This window comes from Crotalus tigris, unplaced genomic scaffold, assembly GCF_016545835.1.
Source record: "Crotalus tigris isolate CLP2741 ecotype Arizona unplaced genomic scaffold, ASM1654583v1 scf7180000024458.850180, whole genome shotgun sequence".
NCBI classification, from domain to species: Eukaryota; Metazoa; Chordata; class Lepidosauria; order Squamata; family Viperidae; genus Crotalus; species Crotalus tigris.
In genome coordinates this window covers 802,740-821,269 of record NW_024100628.1, presented here as the reverse complement: position 1 = coordinate 821,269, position 18,530 = coordinate 802,740, and positions in this window count along the sequence as shown.

The following is an 18,530-nucleotide window of genomic DNA, read 5'->3' as shown; positions in this document are numbered from 1 at the left end:
ATTTATCTTAAATTAAGTCATTTTATTGTCCATGTTTATTTTCTGTTTCTTGATTATTTTAATTGGAGATATGTGGGATTTGATATAGTGCTTTCAGAAGATTCTACCACATTCAGACTGCCAATTGCAGTGAATGACACCATACATTATGTTGAAGAGCCAACAATAGTTACGGTAACATTTTACATTGAACAAACTCCTGGAAGAAAAAGCTAAGCTGGAATTACATAACCTAATTTACAACCACTGGCTATATAATACTGGTTGTATCATAGCTTTAAGATTCATAAAATTTAGATTTTATGGTTGTTATAATGGGAAAAAGAGCAGTGGTGTTAATATTTCTCTCTGTTTTAATGTCCTCTGCAGATGCTGTCAAAGTATATTGTTACTTTCTGATGAAAGCTAATAGTTGCAGTATCCAACTTCCAAGCTATCAAAATCTGTATTAAATGCATTTCTTTTTTTCAATTGTCTACAACAGTATTTCTTAACTCCATGAATCTTAAAGCTGCCAAGGTTGAGAAACAAGGTTGATCTGCTGGGTTGCACATTACTCAGACTAGCTCAATTGTTGAAGAATTGACTTCAAAATGTATATTACCCTTGTTTTAAAAAGTTACACTAGCCTTCAGTCCCTGCCAGTGTGACCTATGAGAATTGCAGTCTCAAAGTACCTACAAATATTAGGTTGGACAGATTTAAAACTTACACTAAATCAGTGGTTCTCAACCTTTCTAATGCCGTGACCCCATAATACAGTTCCCCATGTTGTGGTGACCCCCAAGTGGGTGTGGCCACCAATAAGAGGGAGTAGGACAGCTAGGGAAAAGGGGAAAAAATGGTGGACAGCGTGGTTTGGTGACCCCCATGAAATGGTCGTTTGACCCCAAATGGGGTCCCGACCCACAGGTTGAGAACCACTGCACTAAATAGATTGGTTGAAGCCTGTCCATGGCTTATTATAGTATTAAGTTGAACTAATGAAGAAAATTTGTAGTGATGCTAATCATATAATTCCCCAATATACAGCATTGTTATTTATAGAGCATAACAGATGTCTTCATTTTACTAGCTTAATGGCCTAATGAATTGTGTGTACAGTCTGCATATCTTTTGACAAGCTTTGTGTGCCATACTCTTTATTTTCAAGGCTTTGGAAACAGGATAATTTCTGAAACATAATGAAAATCAGAATTAATTTTCCTGAAGATTGTATTTGAAGTCTGAGAAATGATCTTTAACACTACAAAGTACCATTTCTGTTGACTATCATATCTGAGCAATATCCAACATCATAATCACCACCATGATTAAGTTCAGGATTAAAAATATATGCCCATCTTGATATACAGGATTTATTAGAATATTTGTTCTCCATATTGCTTGACTGCAAAAGATTATCAGTTGATTCCTTGAACTATTTTCTCATTTATCAAGAGTGGATTCCAAAATTTAATCCCTCTTTTACTGTTTTTATTGCTTGAGGGATACATTACTTTATATTCCTTTGAATCCTGAAATTGAGATCTTATTTCCTCCCTAGTTCTTGCAGATACAGTAGATCAAGGTCCCGAAACTTTTGGGCACCAGAGGCTGGTTCCATGGAGAGAGGTTTTTCCGCGGACCGGAGGGGGCGTGGCTTTATGTGCTGCCTGCATCCCGCGGATGGGGCTTTGCTTGTTTATGCGGCCCGGTTGCTGGCATGCCGCGGCCTGGTACTGGTCCACGGACCGGGGGTTGGGGACCCCTGCAGTAGATCAGCACAATTTTACATTCATTCACAGTGGTGTAGATGAACCATAATCATTTTAGTTTTGTATATCACATTTCCTCTGCAAAAAAAGGGGAACTGATTTCTTCTTTGCAAAGTGGAATGTTGAATGTAAACTCAGAGTATTATGGAAAGAACAGTGGTGAAGAATTGCAATGAACTACAATTAGCTATTATTTCCTGCAAATGATATATAGAATCAGAAGCATGTCATTTGTTTGTAGTTTTTACACCCTATCCCAAACACTGGAAAGATTTGGAAAGTTTTAAGAGTATTCATTTAAAAATGAGGACAAATTTAGAATTCAAGAAAGAACCATCCAAGATAGAATCATTCTTTTTTATTCTATGAGAAAGAATTAAGAGTCCTATGCAGATTAGGCTGGACTTGGTTTTCTGAAATTGGGGAGAATATAAATAAATTGCCTTCAGATGTGAGTCAGCAACATATGATAGTTTAATTCCCTCTTTCTCTATATAGAGTGTCTGATTATTGAACTTAGTTAGTTCAGTCTACTTAAACCAGAAGGCCATGCTGGTTAAAGGTTATGGTCGTTGAAACAACTCTAAGTTCAAGGAAAACTGGCTTAACTATATTGTTATTTTTAAAACATCTATAGTATTTAATTTTATTCAGTCTAATGCTGGCATGTCAAACTTGTGGCCTGCAGGCTGCATCCGGCCCATGCAGGCCAAGTCCACTCTAGCGCCCCAAAGGCAAAAAATTCCTGATATGTCATCATACAGCGATGCGATTGGGCTTGACATCCCTGGTGTAATGCATCAACCAAATGCAGCATAACATATTGATGGTATAGGATTAGCAGCAACTTATTAACTATGGAGTGCATCTCTTACCACCTACATTGTTCTCTGATGCATGTCCTGAAGATAGGCAATAGAAGATGTTCTGAAGGAGAAAATTAAATGACTATAGTCTTCAATTATGCAGGATTAGATTCTGCCCAGAAGACTGCATTATATCGACTCTGGTATTATCTAACTACTGTAGTGGGAGGATCATCCTGAGATCTTGTACCCAGCTATGTCACTAACTTTTAAAGAAAAAACCCTTAGGATGGATGTTGCCTTTGTATTATTTCCTTCCTATTATGGAGGCAGATGTTCAAATTTAGCTGTTCTGGTTTAGAAATCGTTTCTCTTTTTCTCCTGACAGAAAATCTTGGTGCATAAACTTTGGACACCTTGATGTTGCTGGCAATGATACAGTTAGGATCAGGGATCTGTTAGTTTTTGTTGGCAAATCGAGGCCCCTATTAAGCAGGGGCCTGGCCATTCATCATTGCCTTCTGTGGCTATTTTGGCTTCAGCAGGAGGAGAAACCTGCTTCCTGGCTTATACAGGAAGAAAGGGAAAAGCAGCTTTGGAAGAACTCTTTTCTGAATCTATAAGGATGTACTATTGAGTTATTTCTGAAAGGACATGCACAAGTGTGCCAGCTGTGTTATGATCTTGTAGCCTGGGTCGTGCCTCTTCAGCTGAAGCTCATCCACCATGAAATTATTTTTTAAATTTTTAAAATTTGTTTTCAGCCCTTCACATTAAAAGAAGATATGGGGTAGGATTGTATTTAATCTGTTGTGGTTGGAAAGATTGGCTGAAAATACCTATTAATAAAATAACAGCTATTTGTATTCTTGTATACAAATAATGTGCACAATGAATGTGAATGTAAGAATTGTCAAGAATGTGGCAGTTTGTATAATGGTCAGGGAAAACAAATGTTTATTAATAAGCTTTTTCTTCAGACAATTCAACTTACAGAGATGGAAGCTTATTAAACCATGACTACGTCAAAGAACATTACTAATCAAAGAAGCATCTGGATTGAAACTAGAAATAGGTAAAGTCTATCAAAATGGAAGCTCCCTGATAGATTTTTCCTAGGTATTCTCCAAAACTGTAGTGAAAAGATATGAAAATCCTTCCAATTTGGAGAGCCCTTGACCTTTTCATGACGAGGTAGCTTGCTTTCCCATTTAAATTTAAGACTATAGACTTGAACAGCACATGAGCTATCCTCAGTGTAATGTGATTTGATAATCACTTTATAGAACAACTGCCATATGTCTTCCTGATCCTGAGTAGTTTTCTGAGTAAAACCTGGCTGCCAATGTATTTTGCACTGCTGTTTCTTGAATAATTTAAGATGTATATTGTTGGAAACTCCCTGTTGTGAGAATGTCCTTTCAGTAAAAGAACAGAAGGCTTATGGTGGTCTTCATATTATATGCTTCATTTACAAATGTACTAACAGAACACAATGGAATTATAAAGACCATATTGCCAGCGAAAGAATGCTTCTTAACTGAATAAGTTCTACAATCCTGTGAGTTACACCTTAATTTTATCAAACTCCACTTTAAAACTCTTATTTAAAATCGACATATTAAAACTCACTCTAAACTGTACACCATGACTTAAGGCTTTTTTTTTTTTTTGCTTCCGTTTATCTTTATGAGCAATGAACAGTCAAGGATGCTTTAAATATTACTATGTTAATTTCTCCTTTCCAGAATGAATTTGTTCCAAACACCAACTGCTGCAAACATCATTTCAAGCCCCAGTATATATTTCTTTTACGTTTAGCATTTTTAGATTGCTTTTTACTTAAAAATCAAAAGTTCAGCATATAGCTTCTAAATTAAGGAATAGGGAAGGAGGAGGAAATAAAACAATTTTAAAGATCCATACACAGGTTTCTTTTTTCAAGGAGGCCTGTGTGGCTAAAGGTTGGAGTAGCTGGATATAGGTGGAATGGAGGGTACATCACACATGCCCCAGGGCAGAAGCCAGAGCAACAAGATCTAGCCTTTCTAAAACACCACTTCAGACATTATACTTGTGTTAAGTGAGATCCTAGAGAACCATTTGGTGTAGTGGTTAAGGCATCAGGTTAGAAATCAGGAGATTGGGAGTTCTAGTCTCACCTTTGGTACAAAGCCAGGTAGATGACCTTGGCTTAACCCTAGGAAGGAGACAATGGCCAATCACTTTGGATAAACCTTGCTGAGAAAAATCTGGAACTTATCCAGGCAGTCTCTGAGAATCGGACACAACTGAATGGAAAGGAAAAAAAAAAAAGTTAGATCCTAGACAATGTCAATAGGCCCATGAAAAACAATTTAGAAGGATTCTTCTGTACCAATCCATCTCCCTGTTGTCTATTGCTGTGTGACTTTGCAAAGTTCTGCATGAGTTTGAAAAAAGCTCCCACAGCTTTCAAGGAGTCAAATTCATATGATTCCCAGATTAGACGTGTATTTTTTTTCCCAGGCCCATAAAAAAGCCTGAAAGAAGACCAGCTTCTTTAATAAATCACAGAGCAGCCTCAATACTTTAGACCACTGTAAACTGTTGTGATGAAGCGTCCTTAGGAACTTTAAAAAAAGGAAGACAAGAACATACTTATTTAGCTAGCTCTAGATTCTAATGGAATCTCACTAAAATCTACCATTAGCTCTCCATTGTCCCACCAGTTACAAACAGCAATAGCCTCCACTGGTGCATTTTGGACCATAACCCAAATAAGTAGCTAGGTTGCCTTTCAGAGAAAAATTTCCACTGATATTAAAGAATGTCTGTAATCCCACATCAAACGGCATGTTAAATGAAGGCATCATGATGATGAACTTTCAGAGCAATGAGATGGCAGGCTGAACCCATAGATCTTTTTCACAATAACACTGCATTTCTGGATGCATGATTTGGGGGTAGAGGTGCTGACTGTCCTACTTTGCAAAGAATAGATGCCATTAGTTAATTCAAAGGACTGTTAAACAGTACTCCTCTTTTTCAAGGGGCTTTTGTTCCAGATTTGACATATGTATGAAAAGAAGAAAGCATAAAAAAGGAGAATCACATTTTTGACATTAGTCTTGTGGATACTTGACAGTTTTCCTGATCATAGCCTTCCCTGTTTTGCTTATATTATTGAACTTATGTCTACATCTTATACATATGCAATTTGTATGTTAACGGACTCCTTGATTCCTATTCCTCTTTTGGGGTGATCTGTATAAGAGACCTGTTGTCACTTTAGTGATCATGTCCACTCAAAGAAATTAGAGATTAGATCCATTCCTTGAAATGCTGCAGCTCAAGAATTGGCAGCTGCTGGGAGACCTTGTTGGGGTTTGGAGCTAAACAGGATCAGTTAGTACTTTGGTTAGGTTGGTATTCCTGCAGGAAATTCCAAGGATCTAAGCTAGATCTGGAAAGTAAAAAAAAAAAAAATCCTAAGGAAGGCAGTAGCAAACATTTGTCAAGGAATCTACACTAATGGACTCATCTAGTTACAAGCAGTTGACTCAAAGGTTTTGTTATTCTTCATCATTGCACATGGAAGTTCTCTCTGGGACTGCACAGCCTAGAGAGTCAACAGCCATGGTGCTATGATTGTGAGGAACCATAGATAAAGTTACATCTGGCAATCTGAATGTACAGGTCCTGCAAGCCACAAGTTGTTTTAATGGGTACCTCAGTTGTGAGACATCCCAGTTGTATGGACTTCAATTCCCAGAATCACCCAGCCCTCACAACCAGTTATGAACAATTTGAGATTTCACACATCTACAGGACAACTGTAGAAAAAAACCACAATATTTTATCTATTGAAATTGGCAGCAGCTCTCCAGCATCTCAGGCAAAACTCTTTTCCAATCAATGATGCCTAATCTTTTGAATAAGAAATACTGAGCATTGTGTATGCATGATGGGTTCCTATCCTAAAGGATCTACCCTTTTCTTCCAACATACCATACTATGTCCAGAACTGGAAAATTTGTTCCTGAGTATCCAGTACTTCTTTCAATTATTGCAAATTGTCTTATATCCATAACTCTTAATTGGCTTCCAATTTGAAATGAGTCATTTTCTGAAAATTATTGTAAGATTTTTCAAGTTAGCAGGAGGTGGTTTGTTGCGGATGTATGTAAATATATAAGAAATAAAGTTATAATGAGGAAGCTTTTAAAAGCTTTTTATACCAAATTATCTAGTGGGGGAAAAAACAGAGCACTTTATAAATGTAGCAAATTGGATGGAAGAAATGCACATTTCAGGAAAGCTGCAGAAAGCATCAGAACTACAGTACATAATTTGTAACAACATTGAGCTTTTAAAGAAAGAGGCAGAAATGCTAATAAAATAATATAGGATCTACATCTAGATTGAGCACTTTAGCAGATGTGCCCCTGAAAACATAAAAGTCTCCGAAGGAGGACTTGGTGATGAGTCCCAGATGCTCAGCCCCCTAATTAAATATAATTTTCCTTCATTTTCCTATCAAATATCTGCTTCTAAACTCATTTAAATGTCTCTCTTTAAGTTGGATGTCCAGGAAAATGTCACCCATATTAGAGGACAGAGGACTAAATGTGGGGTTAAAGATTTTTATCAGGTGCTCTGAAAAAGGAATGTTGTTCAACAGTTTCCAGACTATTATATTCTATGTTCTTTCCTCTTCTTGCTCTGTGGGAAAATAATGTGATTTGGAACAAAATGAAAACCTGTTGGTTCAGGCTTAACCAGGCAAAGGATGTATTTAAAGATGGAAACTGATAGCAATGGTTTTAAACCACTGCCATGCATGTTCAGCACCAGAATTGCGGTATAATCCAGAGTACATCATATAATTCTTCTGACTGTATCCTGATTTGGGCCTGGACTGTTTATAGATTTTCCTGTCTTTCTCCATCTTTCTAACCATACGGAATTGTTCCAGGCAGTACTTAATTCTAGGTAATGTGGGTCCTTGACCTGCCAAATCCAAGATGTTTTATTTTGAAGATGCTCTTATATTTAAGACTACTGCTGTCAGTTGCAACCATACCACGTCTGTTTTTGTTCCCAAGCCAACCATCTCATCTCTAGGCAGATGCATCTGGATAAATTCCAGTGGTGAAGATGAAGCTATTGCAAGATGGTAAGTGGAATGGATTTCAGAATAGACTTATTTCTCAGGGGAGGTTAAAAGAATTATGAGCAAAGAAACTGTTCTTAACCCATTAAATGTATACCAAAATGCAATAAAATATTAATAGAAATCTTATCAGTTTGCAGTACTTTTTTGAGGGAAGTGAGCCAGTTTGGTGTAGTGGTTAAGGTTAAAAACTGGAAAACTCTGAATTCTAATTCTACCTTAGGCACAAACCCAGCTGGGTGACCTTCGGTTAGTCCCTTTTCAGGTGAAAGAAGAAGGAAGGAAGGAAGGAGGGAGGGAGGGAGGGAGGGAGGGAGGGAAGGAAGGAAGGAAGGAAGGAAGGAAGGAGGCAATAGCAAGGCAATAGCCTTCCTTCCTTCCTTCCTTCCTTCCTTCCTTCCTTCCTTCCTTCCTTCCTTCCTTCCTTCCTTCCTTCCCAACAATAAAACTAATATGAATGAAAAATAGTTCATATAAAGACAGGCATTCAAATTGTGGGGGAAAGGAGGAGAAATCACACCCAAGGACTCACTACATTCACACATTTATGAACGAAGAGGATGTTTTCACTAGGTGCCTAAAATACTGTATGTGCTAGGAACCATCTTATAGATATTGGTGAGAATGGAGGTGGGGAGAGAATTTCAGACAGAAAGCCTATTTTTTTCACCTACAGAGGAAAAACTGCAGGATTTTTCTGAATTAAAACATATTTTCTTATTAAATATATATCAAGCATTCAGTAATGTTTGTGTTTTATTACTTAACTGTACACAGTGTCTTGCATTTTTTTTCAAATTAATGTATAGAAAATTAAGCTGAAATTAATTTAATAAAAATAGTTTCTCCTCAAGCTTTGTGAAAATAAATAATCTTTACAGATAAGAATACAAACAAGACTGAAGATAATTCACCTTTTTTTTGTTCACAAGGACCACAATCTAGAAAGTCAATATTTGAGCTGAATTGTTTGGATGTTTTCCTTCAGACCGCAGGGTATATGGAAGAGGTGGTCAAAAAATTCAAGATGGCAGCCAGAATCACGTGATTGAAGTCCTATTCAACTGCATGATTTTGGCCACCATTTTGAAATTTTTATACCACTTCCTGCAGACGCTTCTGCCTGCACAACCCAACTTTACTGAGTAACTGGTTTATAATTTGACAGATTAATTTTAGTGCTTTGAATGAAAAACTTTATTCCAATTAATCATCTGAAATAATAGACCTTTTTTTCAGCAGGAGTCCCCCAAGGCAAGTGCTTCTTTTAAAAAGGGCTTCAGGTGAATGTCAGTGACTAGAATTCTCAGACACATAATGTATTTATTTATAAAATTTATTTGCTGAACATCTTGTATCCAACAGCTGTGGGCAGCTTACAACATGATATCTTGATTTCCAGTCCAAATGATGATCATCATGTTGGAGAAGGTTGCCATAAACTGACTGGGCTTAATCCTGTTTTTCTCTCTTAGCCATTCTCCTATTCGCTTTTAAAGGAAACCAAATTATTTCCTCTTGCTAAATCTAAATTTCTTCCTTGTCCCTCTGAACCATTTGTTCGTTTGTTTTCTTTTAGTAGCTTTCCTGTTTTTAATCTATGACTTTCACTAGCAGGTATGTGGGACTGCTCATTTCTCTTTTGTTTTTTTGAAAAAAAAAGTCTTGCTATTTTTTTAGTGTATTGCTCCATTCATGAACGAGCATTTCTTTATCCTTTCAGATTGTGCTCCTCTGCTATTTTTAAAAATTGAAATCTACTGGTTTGATTAGATTGAAGGCTGCACAGAGAAATAAATTACCATCATTTTGAGAGTGGCAAAACTCCTTAGAAGATTATTGTTAGAGAATAATGTTGCTGTTAAAAGAATAATTCTTCTTCTGGCCTAAGTCAACCAGTGGTAAATCCAGGACAAATTTTCAGTGCTATTTCTTCCTCTGGGGAGAACTTGGATTGGGAACTTAGATCTGAATGTAATATAATGGCAGACCATGCTTTCCTGCTGGATCTGACCTCCCTCATCAGGGAAACTCTCTCCCTCCTTCCTGGTTAATGTCAACAATAGCCCAGCATTATCTCTGCATAAGCATAATCGTGGTTTCTGCTAACCACAATGAGCTACTCAACCAGAGCTTGATGTTGCATTCCTATATATGCTTATAGGGAGTAATCACATGCTGCATTGAATTATTTAATAAGGATTAGAAATGGATTTCAAACTCTTTTTTTTTTTTCAAATGTGGGATTACTGGTAAATACAAATATGCTTCACCTCTATGGTAACTGTATACCAAGATTAACCTTATACAGATTTCTAGTTTAGTGGTTTCTCAATTAAATATTAATTAAATTGTCCTTGCGTAGTGTCTTTTGAGATCATCCAAGGCCAGCTGGGAGCTTCTGTAACTGAAGGTTTGTTTAGAACAGGCCTGTCAAACTCACGACGTCACGTGACGTCGTGCAACGTATCGGGCCAGTTTTGCCATTTCTGGCAATGGGGTGGGCGCAGCTTCCACATGATGCATCCAGCCTGCGGGCTGGCAGTTTGACACCCCTGATTTAGAAGAACCGTGAAGACCTGGCTCTTCACTTAGGACTTTGACAAGGGAAAGTGAGACCTGTTGCTTAATCTCATCTAGTCTGTAAGGCTTGCCATCTTTTGATTGATTTGATTACAATTTCTTCATTTGATTGTTGTGAGCCACCCAGAATCATTGGGAGTCAGACAGTTGAAAGTTAACAAAAAGTTGAAAAAAGCGACTTATGACCTTTTTCACACTTACAATAGTGCAACATCCCCATAGTCACATGATTAAAATTAAGAAGTTTAGCAACTGGTTCATACTTATGACTTTGCAGCATCCCGGGATCATGCGATCATCTTTTGCAACCTTCTGACAAGCAAAGCCAATGGGGAGGCCAGATTCACTTAATAACAGTGTTACTAACTTAACAACTGCAGTGATTCACTTAATAATTGTGGCAAGAATGATCATAAAATGTCCCGCTTAGCAAAAAAAATTTTGGGCTTGATTGTGGTGATTAGTCAAGGACTACCCATTCAAGTTATTACTGTTATTATCAATAAGGCATGAACCTGTTGGTCAAAAAGAGGAATGCACAAACTTACAAAATCACTGCTGAGGAGTTGGGAAGTGCTACATCTCCATCCGTACCTGAAATTCTTTTATAACTATTCACTGACACATATACTGCAGCTGCTAGCTGATCCTGGGAAAAAAATCTTTAAGGCATTGAAAACACGTGTTATGTTCACGCCTACACAGGCTCCCAAACACCTTTTTGGAATAAATCCAAGACACTGAACAACTGTGCCAATTTCCCCTGAATAAGCCTAGCAGGCTTGAAATACAAACATTACTGCTGCAGGTAGGAGTGCCCCTTTTATCTTTCCCCGTTGGGGATTCTATCTTTTCTTTTTATCTACGAGCTGTTTTGAGTGCTAGCAGACAAAGAAATGATGTGATCTTTACATTTTCCCTCTCTTTTGTGCTTCCTCCTTTTTTCAAGTTGCAGCTTAGGTAAGTTTCGTGTTCTATGTATTTCTTAATAAATCAAACTTCTACTAATATAATGAATGTCAACTAGCATTCCCTGATAGAAGGATTAAACTCATTCTACATCCATGGCAACAATATTATAAGCATTTTATTTCTGAATGGGGTCTGCTGCTACTTCATCGCTCAATATTCTGTTAGCACCCAGGAGCACACCTCTTAAGAAGTGCTTGTGCTGAACAGTCCTACACTTCTAAAATGATTTACATGTACAAACCATCCCAACTGTTTTCTGGACTTGGTTTCCAGCTCTCATGAAACATATTGCCGATTAGAAGTTCAAGAAATTTTAATGTGGGGCCAAAACCTGAGTTTTAATTTCTTAATGGTTTACTTCTTCTTTGAAAGGGACCTCAGTTTGTGGAGTGCTTGATGTGCTCTGAGCTTGGTTGTTTCCCGGTAGATGTTTGATTACCGAATTAAGTAACATCAACAGTGTGTGAGTGAGTGTGGGGTTTGCTCCCTGTTTATGTGTACCTACTTGGCCTGCTGGCAAGGAACCACCAAGGAGAAAACTACAGATAGTCTTCGACTTACAACAGTTCATTTAGTGACTGAAGTCACAACAGTACTGAAAAGAGTGACTTATAGCCATTTTTCACACTTATGACTGTTGCAGTATCCTTGTGGTCACATGATCAAAATTCAGACGCTTGGCAACTGACTCATATTTATGACGGTGGCATGTCCCAAGGTCATATAATCACCTTTTGCAACTTTCTGACCAGCAAAGTCAAAGGGGAGGACAGATTCACTTAACAACTGTAGTAAGAAAGGTTGTAAAATGAGGCAAAATTCACTTAACAGGTGTCTCACTTAACAACAGAACTTTAGGGCTTAATTGTGGTCGTAAGTTGAGGAACTACCTGTATTCTCCACTCATTCATTGCTGAGGAATTCTGGGAGATGAAGACCACACATCTTAAAGTTGATAAGGCTGAGAAAAAAAATGCCCCTAAGTATTCTTTTAGACTTCCTTGCCAAGGTTCATTGCTCCCATAAGATTCTGGTATAAGTGCAGGGCTTAGGACACTAAATAATATTTACTGCAGTAACTATTCCTATGTTATTTTGGCATTGTAAGAATAATAGCATATTTTACAATAGGAACACAAGTTTGGAATGTAAAATTGGCAAGGTAATCCCCTAGGTATCATGGAAGTTGTAGATACCTCATATCAGTACAAATCAGCACTGTATTTCAGTTTTGCTTTATATCAATCTCATCAGCTATTTATAGTGAACCAACCATATCTTTTAACTGTCTTTGCTTTGATGGTCATAGAAATACATATGGATTTACTGTATATCAGAGGATTCTGAAGCCCTGGAAGCACTAAGAAATCTGAAGATTGGTTAGATTGATGGTTACGCTGAAATGGGACTGAAGCTGGAGAGGCCAGTTTAAACTGGAGGGTTTCCGGTAAACTTGAGCTGTCTTTCTACCCTTCTTACACCATTGGGGTTGTGTTAAAACAAAACGAGGAGAGATTTTCCCATGGGCTGACATGAATTCTCATAAAGAAATTCATGACATAGAACATAGAGAGCCCTTTATCCCTTACTTAATACTATCCATCCATGACTGAGTCGGACGATATGTTATGCTTGCATGAAATGTTCTGACTTTCATTACCTATCCCTATCTAACTTTGATGCTTCTGTTGCAAGTCGTTGTCATTCACCTGACTTCCCTCAGGGAAAGGATGACAAAGCTATTAATAATAGACCTTATGTAACCTTATGTGAGGCTGCCCTTGGATAGGGTTGGATTAAGGAGCGAAATGCTCTCTTCTGAAATTCTGGCTGCATTACTGTCTTGCCTGGTTGGATACTTGGCGCTGCAGTTTAGGTTTGAGGTAAAGGTTTCCCCTGTCCAGTTGATTCCAACTCTTGTCTCTTAGCCAAGGGAGCCAGCATTAACCAAAGACTCTTCGGTGGTCATGTGTTCAGCATAAGAGTATACCAGTGTTTCCCAAACTTGACAATTTTAAGGCATGTGGACTTCAACTCCCAGAATTCCACAGCCAGCGTTGCTGGCTGTGGAATTCTGGGAGTTGAAGTCCTCATGCCTTGAAATTGTCAAGTTTGGGAAACACTGGAGTATACCAATGCACACGGAACACTGTTGCCTTCCCACCAAAGTGGCACCTATTGATCTACTTGCATTTGCATGCTTTTGAACTGCTAGGTGGGCAGGAGCTGGGGCAAGAAACGGGAGCTCATCCTGTCCGGCAGCACTTGGATCTTGAACCTGGGCTGTCAGTTTTCCAGTTGACAAGCTCGGCATCTTTAACCGCTGAGCTGTCGCGCCCCTTTTGCAGTTTAGGTTAGCTTCTCCTTTTATGGGGCTTCTCTTTTTAGGTGGGGAAGGTTATAGGAACAGAAATAGTAGGCTGGCTGGAGGAGGAGATGGTGGCACTTAGGCGAACAAAAAGGTCCTACCCTAGAAAAATTGTTGGGGTTTCCTGCTTTTTTTCTTGAAATTTGGAAGCAAGGAAGAGAGATCCAGACAACGGAGTGGGACAAAAGTAACAAACAGCAGGAAAGCATTTGTATAAGGTGTTTTGAAGAGTATGTAATAGCTTCTCCAGCTCCAATGACTCCTCCCTCCCTCCTTCCTTCCTTCCTTCCTTCCTTCCCTCTACTTCTGTTACAGCTTCTACCATGTTTTCCTGAAAATAAGGCCCAATTGGAAAATAAGCCCTAGCATGATCTTAATATAAGCCCCACCTCAAAAATAAGCTAAGTTAAGACTGTCAATCAGACGGACACATTTAGTACTGTATTTTCCTGAATATAAGCCCTAATCAGAAAATAAGCCCTACCTAAGGCATCTTTTGGAGCAAAGATTAATATAAGACTCAGTCTTATTTTGGGGGAAGTGTGGTAAGTGCAGCAAAGAGATACAGGTAGTCTTCAGTGTACGACCATAACTGGGATTAGAATTTCCATTGCTTAGCAGCACAGTTGTTAAGTGAGTCATGCCTGGTTTTATGACTGTTCTTGCCATGGTCATTTAAGCAAATTGCTATAATTGTTAAGTGAATTGCATAGTCGTTAAACAAATCTAGCTTCCCCCATTGACTTTGCTTGACAGAAGCTGGCTGGGAAGGTTGTAGATGGGGACCCTGGGATGCTGCAGCTGTTACAAATACATGCTGGTTGCCAAGTGCCCAAATTTTGATCATGTGATCAGGGAAAGCTGTGATGATTGTAAATCACTTTTTTCAGTGTCCTAACATCAAATGATCACTAAATGAATGATTATAAACTACCTGTATTAAGATGTAATTAGAAAGGTGCTAGCTAGGCTTTGCTTATCCCTGTAGGTATATCTTGCAAATAAATGAGAAATCTAGTATAATCTTAACTCATTGCTGCCATCTAGCAGTCATCCAGTGTTTTGCAGCTCAGCTATGATAGCTGTACATTGTTAGGCCAAGTTAAATGAAAGTGTGGGGTAAGGAGTGGGTGGGCAAGGGAGAACCAGCTGGCCCCTTGTGTTGGTGGGTCTCAAGACAGCTGTCTTCCCTGCTTTCACTATACTTACACCACGGAATTCAAGAATATAAGGCAGTTGCACTGATTTATCCAGCTGAGAGTAAAGAACAGATGGTTATAATAATGGGGTTGGGAAGATAATGAGAAATTCAAACAGTGTTTGTGTTTCTTCTAATTCAGCATTAAAACACACAAAGAGACAAAGATATCAATCCTACGTAATGGAATTGTGTAGATATGGCTTGCACAGGGCAAAATAATCACAAAATGCAGTCTAGCTATCTGGGTAATGACTCTTGCCCTTACAAATTAAATCTTGGCAAAATTATTCTAAAATAAGTTCTTTATTAAGCAAACACAAGAATCTGATAATGGTATTTCACGGTAATTGTACCATAAATCTTTCTCACTTCCTGAACTTTCTAAGTCTTTATCTAAAAATAAATATCTGCCAAAATTTCCATCTCTTCTTTTAGATTTCATGCATCTTTTTTTTTTTTTTTTTGTTTAGGGACTTTGCAGTATGAAGGAATTTTACTGGGTAATGCCACTTTTGTCTTTTAAGAATAAAAACATGGCTCAATTACTATATTTACACATAGGAAATATCCTAAATTTAAGAAAATCCACTATTAAAAAAGGAAGGTAAAATCCCCCACTTGCCTCTTTTATTGCATTCTAAAGTATTCTGAGATAAATCTCTCAAGTTGCATGTGCTGAAGTTGAATGATTTAGCTCAGGGGTCTTCAAACTTGGCCTTTTTATGACTTGTGGACTTCAATTCCCAGAATTCCTCAGCCAGCGTGCCAAAGCAGTTCTTTGTAGTTCATTAAACAGCTCATCTTTTTAAAAGACTTTTGTGCAAATTGAAAAAAGTCAGGCTAATTTAATGAATACTGTTATCAAGAGTTACAGATTCTTATGAGTTCTTGCTTATTTTTGAAACATGTAATGCCCCAGAGTTTATGCAATGGGTGACACAGGAGAGCTGTGACAGTTAATCACATTTATCTTCAACAGAACAGTCTTAAAAGGGGTGTGTGTGTGTGTGTGTGTGTGTGTGTGTGTGTGTTTTTAATGACAAAGGACATTTGTAAGGATGCTTTATTCAGTGGACTATCTGGAAAAGAAGTCTGTCTCAATAAATTATTAAAGGAAAGACAAAATATTGCCACTTTCCCGTTTCAAAATAGCAGCCAAATATCCATTTTTGTTAAGTAATGAAAAAAAGGTGAAAAGCTGACACTGATATAATTATTCTCTGTGGACTTTAGTCTGCCCATAACGTATCTTTGAGATGTTTTCATATATAATGGTAATTTCATTGCAGCTTTATTCTAAACATATCATTTTGTGATGAATACATATTTGGTTAATGTCATATACCTATCGATTTCTGACTAATAGAGTTAATCAGGGGAAATGGAGAAATAGCTAGGCTTTAATAGAAAAATTGGTGCTCAGATATTTTGAGGACAAGCACTGCAGAGAAACTATTCAACTACAGTTTGCAGAGAAGAAAGACATTGATATGTCTGTTGACCATTGGATGCCCATAGAAGGTGTGGCTTGGTAGTGGTGCATTTTTAGATTTTGAATTTACTGATTTAGGGGAATTTAAAAAAAGTAAAGTTTGACTTTAGGTGACTTCTTCTATGATTTTTTAAAAAAATATTAAATTATCTCAAGACTCCTGGATTATTGAGAAGCATCTTCTTAAGAAGCTAGGTACCTTGAAAGAAGAATATTTATCTGAGCCTTCATCTCATTGTATCCACTGATGTAATCGTTAAAGTTAGGGAAAACTCAAAACATCAAAATTATAATTGTAATTATGTTTTAGTTGATTAATTAAATAGCACTGAGTAAAAGGCATTAATCTATTTACTGCAAATAATGAAACCATATTTTGAAAGGGCCATACCCTATGGGTTATAAGATAGTTACTAGATCCTCCACATCTAAAATAGAACCTGGTGAATAAATATTTTAGATAACAAATGTTATCTCCAATTCCCTCAAAATGTGACAAAACAATCCTGTAATATTTGGTCATTCCACTTGATCATTCTGGCAAGTATGGTCCTCTTCTTCTACCTAAGGGTGTCCAAAGGAAAAATGGCAGCCACAACATTGTGCTTGAAACTCTGCCTGTTTTTTAAAGTGTATCACAGGCAGAGCTTGAAACATACCATCTCATTTGCCACCTTGATCTTTTGAACCATATTCCTTGTGGATACTTTACCTTTACTCTTATAAACTTGGCATGGTGACTTTGAGGGGGTTGGCTATTGATTTGTTAAGGTGGAAGAGTCTCATGACTCTCTTATGACAAGAGTAGAAAGGTGTCTCTCCAGATGTTGCTGAATTCTCCTCCAGTATCCCTCTCTGCTAGAAATTGTGCTCAGCAACAACTGAAAGAGCACCTCAGTGAAACTGGGGTACATTTGGTAGCAAAGGATATATGTATATGTGTGTGAATAAGAATAAGTCTGTGTAGAAGACTTATGCCCTGATGGCTTGGTATTGACTGTAGCACTGGGTTTAGATGTGGCAGTTTCAGATTTAGTTCTCTGTGGACCCTTTTTATTTTACCTATTAACCACTCACACAGACAAATACTGCAACCTTGTTGGACTTGATTTATGATGTGATGTATACTATACTTCTTTATTGTTTTTATGATGATTTAATCTTATTTTTATTATTGGTTAGCCACTCAGAGTCATATATTTGAAATGGAAAGCCTTATAAATTGGATAAATAAAAAGTAAAATACCTCTGGTGATGAAAAGTTTCACCACTCATCTATATGTAAATTTGTACCAAACAAAATTTCCAGATTTTGAAGGTACCAAAAGTTTTGAAACCCATTGGACTGCATGTCAAGGTTCCGATTGACAAACCCAGCTGAGCAAGCACCATCGAGACGATCCAATCTCTTAATGCAAAACTTTATTGAGTACATCATTTCAGCACAAATGAAGCAAAACCAGTTTTGGCTATTTCCTGCACAATCCACTATAGTTAAAATATAGAATTCTCCCTCCCCCTATTAGTGCAGGTCATATGGTCCAATTGAACATCAAGATATTGTTTTGAGAAAGTGTCTCTATCTGTTTGCAAACATCTTCTGTAATGTCCTTGGTTCACACGGGTTGACTTCTTGTTATCTGGAGTTTGCATTCCATTTCCTCCTCCCCTCCCCCCCAGTGCATTGGCCAGCTGAGAAGCAATAATGGTGGCAACATCATACATGCACTTTGAGCTTGACACCGCAAACAATAATAAAAATGAAGGAAGGGATCATAAGACTTATGGATTCTACATTGAACACAGTGTAGTTTTCGTCTAAGTCCATATTAAGTTTTTAGCAATGATTTTAAGCCTATTTTAATCGAAGCAGCTTATGTTAATAATTTTTACCCAATGTTTTCCCAAACAAATACCATTTATTTCAGAAATTCATCTTGTGCATTATTTGGCTGCAAATGTTGACCCAGGTAATCATGAATGCATGAGCAAATGCCTTTGTTCAAGAAGAGAAGAACTGAAGGAAAGGGAAGCACTTATTGACAACAGCAACCAAAAGAGAGCTTGTTAAATTATCTAGCCTTCCCTTTCTCTTGGCTGCTTCAGCACAGCAAATGAAATCTCTTCAAGCACTTGCACTTGCAAATAACCAGCAATCTTCACAGGACGTAGATTTCATATTTTAAGTCTGACAAT